Raw genomic sequence first — 14417 nt, forward strand, 5'->3', positions numbered from 1 at the left:
CAACCGCTATTGGATATAGGGGAAAGGAAACTGGAATTGGCTACATTGCTACGGGAACTGGTTAACAGCATTGATGATGCACGAGTGAAAATGGATGAATTGCAAGAGGCAGTACATCACGCATTGCACAGGCAGGTAAGTGTGACGTTCATGACACCAGAAAAAATTCAGAGGTGTCTGAAGCAGGCCGAGGGAGAGTTTTCAGAGGGTGTAGAGCACGTAGTGTCGATAATTGAAGCGAATTTGTTACTCTTTTATCAAATATATCTAGTATTAAGGTAACAACGAATCTAGTTAAGATGTATACAGAGATTAGATTTCCAGTAACTATTGTATCCCTATATGCAGTGAGGAGAGGGAGGTTTGCGGGAAGGTAGGCGCTAAGGATGGCTCTAAATCCTTTAATTTGTGACCGCACACCGATGAGAACACATGTATAACTGCGGCCCCTCTCTCCTGGTGTGATTTTTCGACATCGGTTTTTGTGGTAGTTGTGTCATTACGACGATTTTCAGCCAATCCCGAGTACATATATTGCATTATGACTCAGTGATAGTCCGCAGCTCGTGGTCGTGCGGTAGCTTTCTCGCTTCCCGCTCCCGGTTTCCCGGGTTCGATTCCCGGCGGGGTCAGGGATTTCCTCTGCCTCGTGATGACTGGGTGTTGTGTGTTGTCCTTAGGTTAGTTAGGTTTAAGTAGTTCTAAGTTCTAGAGGACAGATGACCATAGATGTTAAGTCCCATAGTGCTCAGAGCCATTTGAACCATTTTGACTCAGTGATTATGAGTGTTGCTTTTTTTTTCATACAATTTAGGGGCGTAATTAGGACACTGAGGCAACTTCCATTAGTTGTGGTTGCATGCATTGGCGTTCATGAATTTCTACCAGCTAGGCTGCAGGGCGACTGTCGATCAATGTAGTGGGAGTTGTCTCTAGCGAACTCTGGCGTCAAACAGTGATAGACGAAGACAGCTGCCGCCAAAAATAAAGATGGTACCTTCCACTCGCGCCTTTTTCACATCAGCTTGTAGGTGAAAGGATCATTCTATGTAGCGTTTCAGTATATCTACCACTAATTTCGAGTGGTTTAGTGAAAATTTTTCTCAGCGCCATAACACCAGTTGTATGACAGCATCAATTTTAGAGCTGTATTGCCATTTCAGGTGGTCCTTGTGTATACTTATGCATATGGTTGTGTAATTATGACTGACCTTTCTGATTAATTATGTAATGAAGACCAATCTTTACTTCAGTTTCCCAACTAAAACAAATAAAGTACACCAACTTAACCTTCGTCTCCAGCATATGGACGTGTTCCATGTGTTAGGGAGCGCACTTGGACTTTCTGTAGTGAAGGACTGGGGCTTGAGTCCCAGAAAGGGCACTGCTGTTTTCAATTTCCACCAATTCCCATCTGGGACGTGGGGAAGAACGTCAGCACGGCACTGTAACCAAAAAAAATTCTGCCATTTTTGAAATTCTCACTTTTAATTCTAATTTTCCATCAGAATTAAAAATTCTCGTCAATAGGCTAGATGGGGAAGGTGGATGGGTGGGAAGGGGAAAGGGGTGGGGACTCATGTGCTGGCGGTAGAAAACACATGACATGATATGGGGTGGGGTGGGGTGAAGGTATTTCATTGATCAATTTAGTTCATCTGCATATAAATGTGATGTCAAGGATTACCCACGCAGCCTGTATCCTACTACTACCGTAATAAATGGTTCAAATGGTTCTGAGCACTATGGGACTAAACATCCACGGTCATCAGTCCCCTAGAACTTAGAACTACTTAAACCTAACTAACCTAAGGACGTCACACAACACAAAGCCATCACGAGGCAGAGATAATCCCTGACCCCGGGAATCGAACCCGGGTACCCGGGCGTGGGAAGCGAGAACGCTACCGCACGACCACGAGATGTACTACCGTAATAAGGAAAAGCTCAGCAGGCAGTACAGTTGAAGAGAAATGGACATCTCTAGAAAGGGAAATCACAGAAATAAAGAAGGGCATAGGTACAAAGAAGATAGCTGACAAGAAACCATGGGTAGCAGAAAAAATACTTGAGTTGATCGATGGAACAAAGAAATACAAAAATGTTACGGAAATTCAGGTGTACGGAAATACAAGTAACTGAGGACTGAAATACAAACGAAATACAGAGAAGCGAAGAAGAAAAGGCTACATGAAAAATGTGAATAAATCGAAAGATATATAAGGCTGACTCAGCGTGTAGGAAACTGAGACCTACCTTCGGTGTAATTAAGAGAAGGGGTTCAAATGGCTCTGAGCACTATGTGACTTAACATCTTAGGTCATCAGTCCCCTAGAGCTTAGAACTACTTAAACCTAACTAACCTAAGGACATCACACACATCCATGCCCGAGGCAGGTTTCGAACCTGCGACCGTAGCAGTCCCGCGGTTCCGGATTGCAGCGCCTAGAACCGCAAGACCACCGCGGCCGGCAAGAGAAGGGGTTGTAACATCGGCAATTTCACTATCAATTGCAAAGGAGAGAGCGTGTAAGTGGTATGAGTACTCTGAAGGTATCTATGAGGAGGCTTTAAGAAAGTTAGAAGCTCCAAGTAGGAAATTATGACCTTTCGGTTGATAGCAGGTGCAAGAAAGACGGGTAATATGCAACATGTACAAGAGCCAAGAGAGAATAGTAAGAGTGGGAGACTAAGAACGAAGTGGTGGGATTAAAAAGAGTGTAAGATGGGGATGTAGTATTTTATAGCTTCTTTTCAATCTGTACGACGAAGAAGCAATAATGGAAATAAAAAATAAAAAATAACATTTCAGGAGTATAATTAAAATTTAATGTGAAACAGTATCAGGATAGATGGTCACAAAGGAAATTACTACTACCAAGGCATCATGATAACCTATGATGGATGGAATAAGGTGGACATCAAAAGCAAACTACCATAGGCAAAAAGTACATTCTCGGCCAAGAAAAGCCTTCTAATATCAAACATAGTGCTTAATTTGAGGAAGAAATTTCTGAGAATATACGTTTGGAGCACAACATTGTATGACACTGAAACGTGGACTGTGGGAATACCGGAACAGAAGAGAATCGAAATATTTGAGATATGATGCTACAGACGAATTTTGAAAATTAGGTCCACAGATAATGTGGAAATGTAGAAGATATGTGCAGAATCTTAGCGGACAGGTATTTATGGAAAATACACCAGGGAACAACTTCCATGGTACTACAGGGTGAAATTGGAATACACCCAGCAGTTAATTGAAGGCATAGGATGGAAGTGTTACTCTCAGGTGAAAAGGTTGACAAAGCGAGGATTCGTTCCAGGCCGTATCAAACAAACTGGGAGACTGATGACTAAAAAAATAAATAAATAAGTGGTAAACATGAATAGAGCTGCGTAATTCGGTGCAGTTTAGCTAACTTTTCTGATCACGTAATTTTGTTAAGTATTTCTTAACGTTACTGAAAAGAAGCTGCCATCCGCTGATATCTAAAGAACCTGTGATATATAAAGAAATCCACTTTTTCTGTTAAAGAGGTTACTGGTTTTTCTTTCGACGTCTGTCGTTCCCTGTCTATCGCTCCCAGTTTCCAGTCTAATCGAGCCCATCCCCCCCCCCCCCCCCCCTGCAACAGGCAAAGATTTTGACGTCTCACACAATTGGAGAGTGATAGACACCCGTTATCCTGTTGATTTCCATAGTCTTTGCAAACTGGTCTAAGTTGCTTTCATATTAACCATTTGAGACAGGAACGCTATCAACATACAACAAGATCAGGGTTGCACGACTTGGCTAACAATTGCACAGAACCTATTTTGGGCACACACTGTCCACGGGCAGTCTCTCCTTCGCTGGCCGAAAGGGACGGGGCGAAGCCTACGACTCTCTTCTACAAAGTTTCTGTTATGTCTGACCCTGCCGAAAAACTAAGGCGCATATACCACTATAAAACAGCTAGACCCTCAGAGGAATACAACAAACGCTTCTCCATACTCCCCCACCATCCCCCCACCCCACCCCCCACCCGACCGCGGTAGTTGTTTGAAGACAGAGCACATGTATTGACAAATTACCATGAAGCCCTAGATGGGCTTGAATGCTACAATGGACGTATGAAACCCTGTAGTAGGAGCTATAGCGCCATTGTCAGGAAATACGCTGACCGGAGTGGCCGAGCGGTTCTAGGCGCTTCAGTCTGGAACCGCGCGACCGCTACAGTCGCAGGTTCGAATCCTGCCTCGGGGATGGAAGTGTGTGATGTCCTTAGGTTAGTTAGGTTTATGCAGTTCTAAGTTCCAGGGGACTGATGACCTCAGATGTTAAGTCCCATAGTGCTCAGAGACATTTCAGAAAATGCTGTCACTTCTGATTACATATGTACTAATGGAATAATGGCTGTTGTCAGTGGAGCTCCTACCCCACAGGAGTGAGTCGATGAACTACTTCTCTCCCAGTGTGTAGCACAATTGTCAACAGGGGCGAACAAAGAAGCCTCCTTATTGGTGTTTGTGCCATGTCAACACCACAGCAGGGCAGAGCAGCCGTCTCCACTTAGGGCAACCACGTTCTTGATGTACAATGTCTCAGACATACACCTTTCAAGCTTGCAAGGAACATCGTGGTATGCTGTGATTGAATGAATGCCTCTTTGTTACATTCTTAACAGTCTGCCAACTCCACCTTTCTAGAGGCTTGAAGGGATATATTCTAGCATTCACCCGTAAGATATTTTGTCCTATCTCTTTGGTATTTTTCTTCTGGGACAGAGGGAACATTGATGTCTTTGACCAGCACCTAAGGTTAGTGGACCATTTCTGTTGAGACATGGCAGACATATAGTGTAACTACTTCCTAAGACTAAATAAAGTTCTCTGCATCGTGATGAGTGCGTGTTGTGTGATGTCTTTAGGTTAGTTAGGTTTAAGTAGTTCTAAGTTCTAGGGGACTGATGACCATAGATATTAAGTCCCATAGTGCTCAGAGCCATTTGAACTAAATAAAGAATTGCTGTCTCGGAGTTGGGCTTAGCAACAACCAGTGAGGAGCGTTCTCCCAACAGGCCCTACTTGTGACCTCAGCAGAGGCACGTTGGGTGAATTTTTCTTGCAGCAAATTTTCAGTACTGACCACACAGAACCGTCATTGAAACCGTAGGAGCTACTACCACTGACATGCCATAGAAGGCCTGAGTGGTCTAGGAGATTAGTGCCTGATTCAGCTATTGGGAACTCTCTTGAACTTCTTTCGGCATTGGATGAGTTCCAAGTGGAAAGGGAGAGAACGTATTCGACAGTAGTTACTTCGTGTGTTCGTTCAAAGAGCACTTTCGGTTTCCACTCTACTAGAGATTGTTTTAGAGTTGACTGTCGCACTCATGCCACAAGCAATCCAACGGCGCGGGATGCGACAGGGACGGCAGTGGGCCGTCAGCTACAGCAATTGATTCTAACAGTACCACCTTCCGAGGCTGCAACCGTCGCATTAGTGGTGAGAGCAGTGGACAAGCCTACAGCGAGGCGTGTGGGGGTAGTGCCATTTTGTTGCCAAAGGATCAGTAAAGGCGAGGTAGGCCTGAATTTGGGAGAGTTCTCAATTACTGTAGTTTCACGCAGAAGACAATTTTAGGCAGAGCCAAGAAGGCCCTCAAGAAGCTGGTGGGCATGATGGTAGAGTACAGTTCCAGCTGAGTTCTGGAAATCTGTCCTAAGCTGAAACGGGGAAGTGGAATACCAGTCATCCCCAAGCCAAGATGATGTCACACTTGTGCTTACGCATTCGGCGGGTAGTGCGGAAAGAGTATTTTCGGCAATAAACAAAATGAAAACAAAAGTAAGAAACAATCTGAGCACTACAACAACAACCCGAATTTTGTAATCCAAAAGAAATTCAAGATTCGTGCCCTGTTATGACTTCCATACTGGCTCAGAATTTCTATGTCTGACGACTAAGACATTTGGTTGGTGGGAAGCAGGAAGAAGCCTAGATTGGTAAACGAAAATTATAAATTAGACAGAGTTTTTCAGTACAACGGTTACAAATTTTCAGGGAAGAGAGAGTACACCTAGGTGACAGACTTCCATCATATGCACATGTAAGGCTTGCACTACTTCCGTGGTAGTAATTTCGAATTCCTTATTTGATGAATTTCGTTGTTTTGTTTCTCTATATTTCGTGATTTCTACTGTACTAAGCATAATAAACATGGTTACTCTCCCTGTTCGTGTCCTTCCCCATCGTCTAGTTGTAGGTTCTGCTGACAGGTTTTTCTTTTTTTTTTGTTGGATTAAGAGTTTTTTCTTCTTTTCAAAACAGCTTATGAAACTTTTAAATCCCCCTTTTAGAAATTTCGGGCCTGGCAACATCGTAGTGTCTACGCACGCTCAGTGCAGTGTGTATGTGTAGTCGGGTAGTGTAGCGCATTTATTGCTGTTCTTGCGACTATTCTCCTGTATGAACGCTGGATCTACAAAACTGAAAAGTAAATTTATTTCTTTGAAGACGAAAGTTTCAACACTGACAATATTGAACAATAGAGTGACTATGGAAAGGTAGCTGTAGACTTGGACATTGGCGAAGTAACATTAGGCAACTGGTGACGAAACACGACCACTCTACAGCAGTGGTATTCTGTCAAAGCGTCATCTGCTTCTAAACACACATCAAAATTCATGGATCGTAAAGCCCTGACGTGAGATTACAAAAAAGACTATTGAAGCCTATACACTAAGTAGTCTGGTGACTCAATAAGTAAAACGTTAACTGACGAAAGTACTCCCTTTACTGTAATAATACTAAAAAATTAACTTTTGAATCTGTTTTTAAACATAAGATCTCCTAACAGTTACTCCTCGTGTAGTTCAAGTTTTCCCAAATTCGAGTTCCACTCGGTCCTAACTGCCTCGAATTCCCTAAGTTTTACTGCGTTGCAGAGTAGGTGTCTGGCAAAAATCAAAACATAACGCTAGACCTATACAGAGCCATCAACAACCTGACAGTCGTCACCAGGACCGGCACTGGAAGCACATTATGCTAATGGAGGCCCACAACAGAGAAGAAAGCGTAGGTGGCCCTGGAATTGTCGTAATGACAGTCTGCCCGCAGCTATCGTGGAACTAGCTGCACCGGTAGAGGGCTTTTTGTATGCATGGAACGCTTAGGCGGAAATCCGGCACCTTCAGCTTCTGGGTTACAGAACAATACGAGACTGGAATAGAAGGGAGAACCGATAGAGGTACTCAGGGTACCCTCCGCCACACACCGTCAGGTGGCTTGCGGAGTATGGATGTAGATGTAGATGTACGTAGATGCCGCAGTACAATTTTACTGTACATAGAACGAGTTTCTACCATGCCGGATGGAACCATGTAGAATGGTGCTTCCGTGAGCTGTGCAAATTAATTAGGCTTTACATTAACGAACGACACTCTCACTATGGTAATAGATACCGCAGTTCGAAGATATAACCTACAAGTTATTCCATGATTCAACAGGGTACCCCGCCCCTCCACATTAATATGCGGAACTCAAAATACTAAACGGGTTGGAGAGATCGAGGATTCGCCCCAGCTGCCTGCAGATGGAACGTTGTTAACAGGCAGCGAGTTGGAGCAGTACACCGTATTTCGTTGATTGCCTTTTGACAACACCACTTTTCCCTCCGTCGTAAGATTTACTTTCAAGTTTTGTGTTCGTATATTCCTAACTTTCTCTTTTTCAAAGAATAAAGTCCTAATTCAGTTCCATGTGAATTCGTAGTCACAGAGATCATTTCTTCTGCCTCCACCGTATCTTCAGACTGCAAGTTAGAACTGACAGTTCATAGTGCCAAATTCTGAAACGTGTGTACAGATATAAGATGCTCATTGTATAAAAGAAACGAGAATATCGCTCCATCCACGAGACGAAACTTACAGAACTGGACATTAAAATTGTGCTACGTCTTCTGCACCACGTTTTAGCAACAGACACCGTAGCGAATACTGAATACAACCAATGCCTCCTAACTTGCTGAAAATGTGGTGTGGGCTTCACTACTATTCTCCGACACTCCGTAGCTTCTGCTTCAGCCCTAATTAACTGGATCTCACACGACCCCTTGTCCGTGAAAACAACCCGTGATGGACAAATGGAACTTGACTCCACTAGACATCTACTCAAGTCTAAACTCGACATAATAGCATGAGTATCCCCCTCCTTAGAAATTTATAAAACCTCCTGTGTTCTGAACTGTACGCCCTTCCCTATGTGCTCCCATCTGACAAGATAAGGATGCACTGTGTAACAGTGATACTGTTCTATCTTGTCGCTGATGGTCCACAAAGAGATTCATCTTGAGGCAGTGACATACTGTCTCCGGTCTGCAGAACTCAGTCACATTTGGAGCCTTCTGCAAGTGGTAAAAGGCATTTCTTAACAAGACTCGAACAACTAAGAAATTCTAGAGACCTTTCCAGATCGCTTTTTCGAATGGACAGCTGGTAACGTTACTGGGTGCCACTAGCACCCACCCAAGCAGGTAGGCATGGCAGAACGTAGCGGGAGGTCTGAGCAATCAGTCACTGCTGACTATGCTGACATACGCAGTGGGCTGACCGTGCGCGACACTTAGTTCGACCCAAACTTCTATAAGTCGTCAAAAATGTACTAAGGAACATTGCTTCGTAATTCGAAATAACATAGGCACTGCAATATCGTATTTATCCGTCGACACCGAAAAAGCGACTGTCAAGTAAAATGTCTTGCCTCTACTGGAACGTACATAATGGATGTGCGAGGACAGGTTATAGACACATGGTTGTTGACATATGGACGTTTTGGCCTGGCCGTGAGTCATGCACGGATAGCCAAATGAGAAGCCCTCCGATAGCAATAAGTGCAATAACCGGGTTCGAGTCCCGGTGCACCGCAAATTCGCATTGTCGTCATCCCATTTTGCAGCTGACGGTAGTTCATATTTCCAATTGGGAATAAATATTATGTATTTCACAAAAGACTCCGGTCGTCGCAGTGCCTGTTCCTTTGGGCATACATAAATATGTAAAAGAACACTGCATCGTTATTCGGATTAATTGAGGCATTGTGATTAAGGATGAAATATAAATAATTGACTTAGCTTGTTTTGGAACGATTAGTACAAATTCTATACAGTGCTGTGCTGTGTACATTCTCGGAAATTTTTTCCTCGAATTAAGGAAAAATTTCAGAACAGTAGACATTTTCTGGCCAGAAATATTCTTTTTGTCCGTGCGAGTCTGCTTTTCATGGCCCCGTTGCTTCGTACGTCACAGGTCTTTTTCTTCCAGAGTACCAGAATTATATTGCCTAAAATATTTCCTCAGATTAAGGCTAATGTTTTATATTAGTAGACTTCTTTTGCCCAGTAATTGCCTTTTATTCGTGCTAGTCTGCTTTTTACAGCCACCTGTCATCGCCTGACTAGAAGCAGAATTAATTAACTTCGTACGTTTCACAGTCACCAGTTTTTATGTTGCCTGTGACGCTAATATCACTTCTGCCTCTCACTTTATTTCCATCCTTCTTCTGTTTACCCTCAATCTGCATTCTTTGTTCAGTAGATCGTTCATTCCATTCAAAGTCTCATGTAACAAGTCCTCAATTTCAATAACGATGATAACGACATTAGCGAACCTTACCGTTGACAGTCTTCCACCCTTAATTGTATTCCCAGTCCTCAATGTACTTCAACGTACAGATTAAACAACAGTTACAAAAATCTGCTTAGTTGTCTTACGCCTCTTTTAATGCGAGCACTTTATTCTTGTCATCGAATCGTATCGTTTCCACTCGGTTCTGGTGTATAGTGTATAATTCCCTTCTTTCCCTACAGCTTTCTCGCATTTTTCATAGAGTTTCGAACACCTTGCGGCGTTTTACATTGTGGACCGCTTCTTATACACACATCAAAAAAAGGTTTGCATCACCCCAACTCCCAGAACTCCTGGAGACAGACGTTGACTGTAGGTATTGTATCACAGACACAGTCTCTTTGACTCTACAGAGGTATCACTAAACCCACCCGAATATGTAACCAACCATTCATGAGCAACGCCTTTTAGACGGAGGGAGTCCGACAGCAGATCAGTCCCAGTCATTCCACCAGGAAAGAGGTACACAGTTCATATTGTCTGTAGTTCAACCATGCCTAGTTGGCCAATACCACGGTTCGATCGCCTCCGCATTGTTACTTTGTGCCAGGTTTGGCTCTCGACAAGGGAAATGTCCACGCGTCTCCGACTGAACCAAAGAGATGTTGTCCGGACATGGAGGAGATACAGAACGACAGGAACAGTCGATGACACGCCTCACTCAGGCCGCCCAAAGGCTACTAGTGCAGTGGATGACCGCTCCTAGGGATTATGGCTCGGAGGAACCCTGACAGCAACGCCACCATGTTCAATAATGCTTTTGGGGCAGTCACAGGAGGTCGTGTTACGACTGAAACTGTGCGCAATACACTGCATGATGCGGAACTTCACATCCGAGGTCCAAGGCGTGATCCATCTTTGAAATCACGACACCATGCAGTGCGGTACATCGGCATCAAATTCTCTTCACAGATGAGCGTCGCATATGTCGTCAACCAGAAAAGCGTCAGAGACGTGTTTGGAGGCAACCCGGTCATGCTGAACGCTTTAGACACAATGTCCAGAGAGTGCAGCAAGGTGAAGGTGCCCCACTGTTTTGGCATGGTAATATGTGGTGCCGACGTACGCCGCTGGTGGTCATGGAAGGCTGTAATGGGTGTACGATAGGTGAATGCCATCCTCCGACCGATAGGACAACCATATCGGCATCATATTGGCCAGGCATTCGTCTTCATGGACTACAATTCGCGCCCCCATCGTGCACATCTTGTGCACGACTTCCTTCAGGATAACGACGTGGCTCGACCACACTGGCCTGCATGTTCTCCTGACACGAACCCTATCGAACATGCCTGGGATAAATTGAAAAGGGCTATTTATGGACGACGCGACCCACCAATCAGTCTGAGGAATATACGCCGAATCACTGTTGAGGAGTGGGATAATCTGGACCTACAGTGCCTTGATGAACTTGTGGATGATATGCCACGACGAATAAAGGCATGCATCAGTGCAAGAGGACGTGACACTGGGTATTAGAGGTATCGATGAGTACAGCAATTTGGAGCACCACCTCTGAAGGTCTCGTTGTATGGTGGTACAACATGAAATGTGTGGTTTTTCTAAGCTGTAAAAAGGGCGGAAATGATGTTTATGTTGATCCCTATTCCAGTTTTCTTTACAGATTCCAGAGCTCTCGGAACCGAGATGATGCTAAACTTACATTTTCAGTAGCTACATAAAACTTGCCTCTCTTGTGTCATTATATTTCATAAAGGCAAACTGATCGTCACCTAAAGATAGACAATTTTTTTCTTCGGTCTTCTGTCTGATATTCTCGTCAGCATTGTGAATGCATAACCTGTTAAGCGTACAGCGTTACAATTCCCAATATAGCATTCCCCTGCTAGTGGTCCAGTTGATCAGTAATGTAAACGTCATTGGTTTCGCTTTCGAAACCCGCCAGTTATAACACTATTGTCTGTTACTGCTGAACCATAACCTTAAAGCAGGTTGTGAAATAAAACAATATTATTAAAGCAATTATGGTATAACGCAACAGAGCAGTGTTACCCTCTGGGAGGAATTTTGTTGTGTTGATCGTGTTGCACCTAACGGAGGTGGCTTATCGGAAATGAAAGTCAGAATTACGGAAATATTTGAACAGTAACAAACAAAATTTTGCCTATCTGCACTGTTTAACAGGTAAAGAAAACGGTCGCCAGCCTAACTAGGAAAGATAATGATTAACATTCTCGTTCAAGAAAATGGTTATTAGTAACTTGAATGGATAAACACAACCTATACTTTGTCACACGCGAGTGCAGTGAACTCTTGACACACACATATGTGTACAGTAAGATTGAAACTAACAGTTAAAGCAGCACAAACTATTAGCAAAATCATAACAGATACTGAAACACACTATTACTTTCAGGGCTTACACAAACCGAATGGTCTTTATAACGTTATTGCTATTAACTGCAGAATCATTAATTCGATATAGGTTAAGTCTCTCTCAGTGAAGTACGTTACTATTTAAAATGGAAGTTAATTTGAATCCACTTACAGGTTGCTCCTCACTATCATTTCATTAAAGAAATTAAGGTTTTCCTAATTAGTGGTCTTTCCGTTACTTGTTACCAAGCATTAACCCAATAGACAAACCGTGGATCCTGTTATATTATTAATAAGCACTTCTAATACACAGGAGAGACAAACACTTAGCAAACTTGAGTGTATAACGTTCCACACTGCAGTTTTCCACTTTTACTAGACTGAGACACAAAATTAACATATATGTAAGATACTGACTCACCTTCTGTGATTTACAACAGGCAGTAATGAGATCATTTACGAAGCAAAACTTTATAAGCCTCAGTCTTACGAACTCTTAATTTGAAGTTGGTAACAATGCATTAATAAGCAGTTTTATTAGGAAAATTACTTTCATTATCTTTTTTTATGTTCAAGAGGCATTAATTATCAAAAACACTGTTAATGTTCTTTCAGTAGGGACACTCGGAAATCACTTTAGTTCAAATGGAGAGGAACCTGAGAGGTGTTATGATAAGGAGAAAAATCAAGGTAGGTACATAAATGCAGTTATAAATTACCTTATATTTGAGCACACTAACACATCCATTTAGCTGATCCTTCACTGTACATTATTATAGTACTCCATTACAGTGATTGCGCAATGTGGTGGCGATTGCATGTCGGTAGGTGGAATTGCAGGTAGAATTGCTGGACTCTTGTCATTTCTTGGTGGCGATGATAGATACAAATTCCAGAATAGTTCCAGCTACTTATCCATCCATCCGAGGCATTGGAAAAGAGCAGAAAATTCCTCTCTCGGGACCAGCACAATATGCAACATTTACATGGCAGTGCACAGATTGGTAGCTCGTCCCCGACTCGTAGCTCGTCCACGACTGACTCTTGTTCTACCTTTTCTACATCGGCCAACCACAATTTGAGCGCGCTACACAGCTCCGTTCCCGAGGGGAATAGATTTTATATACAAATTAACGAAGAAGCCTAAGTGAGGATCAGCAGTTTACATAACAGCAACCAAATGTATTACATAAAACAGAACATTTGCACACACTGACATTTCTACCAAAAATTTTTCACAAAAATTACAATTATATACAGTAAGTTTTGTTCCCTCCAAATGGGACAAAGAATTTAATTAACAGATACACTACTTTGCATAGAATCAAGCCACAACATCAAAGTTTTAAATAAAGAAAGGGGTATACAATTTTATGTTATCGATTCAAACAAACAGATTTACAAAATAAATCAGTGGAGTAATAGAGCTATGGTGTTACACAGTGTTTAAATTTTGGATTAACAATCAGAATTTGAGGCCGAAGACTTCCGGCGTAAGAAGTCACCCTCATTTTGTCAACTGCCTTGTCAAAGATGGAGCAGGAGCGTACTGAGGTTCAAGTGACATTATTGCCCTTGGGGTGGGAAGCTGCCCCTAAAAGTGGAAGAATCAGAAATGATCAAAGGCATGATGATGCAGAGGGTAATGGAAACCACCACATTAAAGACGCATAACGTGAATTCACAAGACATGTGGCATTGATGATCTCTCCATTGCCAAAAGACTCCGGAATAGACCCCTATTCCGATCTCTGGGAGGTCACGGCCAAAGGAGAGGAGACCATTTGAAAAAGATTAAATATCCAATGAAAATACAATGTTCTACGAGATGAGGAGTGGAATATCAGAAGTTTCAGCGTTGTTTCGAAGCTGGGAAACGTCAAAAGGAAAATCGAAAGACTAATTCTAGATATAGTTACGGTCAGTAAAGTAAATGGAAAGAAGACAAAGAGTTCTGGCAGATGAGAATAAAGTAATGTTAAGAGCAGTAGGAAATGGTATCACTGGAAAAGATTTCTTATCAAAAGCAACTTAGGACAAACGGCGAGTTACTGTGAACAGTTAAGTGACAGGGTTGCTCTTATAACAATCGACAGCGAACCAACACCGACAACGATTGTCAGTTATACCTGCCGAGGTCACAAGCTGAAGATGAAGAGATAGTGGAAGTATATGACGATATTGAAAGGGTGATACAATACGAAAAAACGGTTGCAAATCCATTAGCTGTGGGGGAATGGAATGCAGTTGTAGGCCAAGGAGTAGAATAAAAGGTTACTGGAGAATATGGACTTGGGACACGGAATGAAAGAGGAGAAAGACTAATTGACTTCTTTAATAAATTTCAGCCAGTAATAGCGAATACTCTGTTAAAGAAACGCAGGAGGAGGAGGTATACATGGAAAGTC

Source organism: Schistocerca gregaria, chromosome 1 (genome assembly GCF_023897955.1).
Source record: "Schistocerca gregaria isolate iqSchGreg1 chromosome 1, iqSchGreg1.2, whole genome shotgun sequence".
Lineage (NCBI taxonomy): Eukaryota > Metazoa > Arthropoda > Insecta > Orthoptera > Acrididae > Schistocerca > Schistocerca gregaria.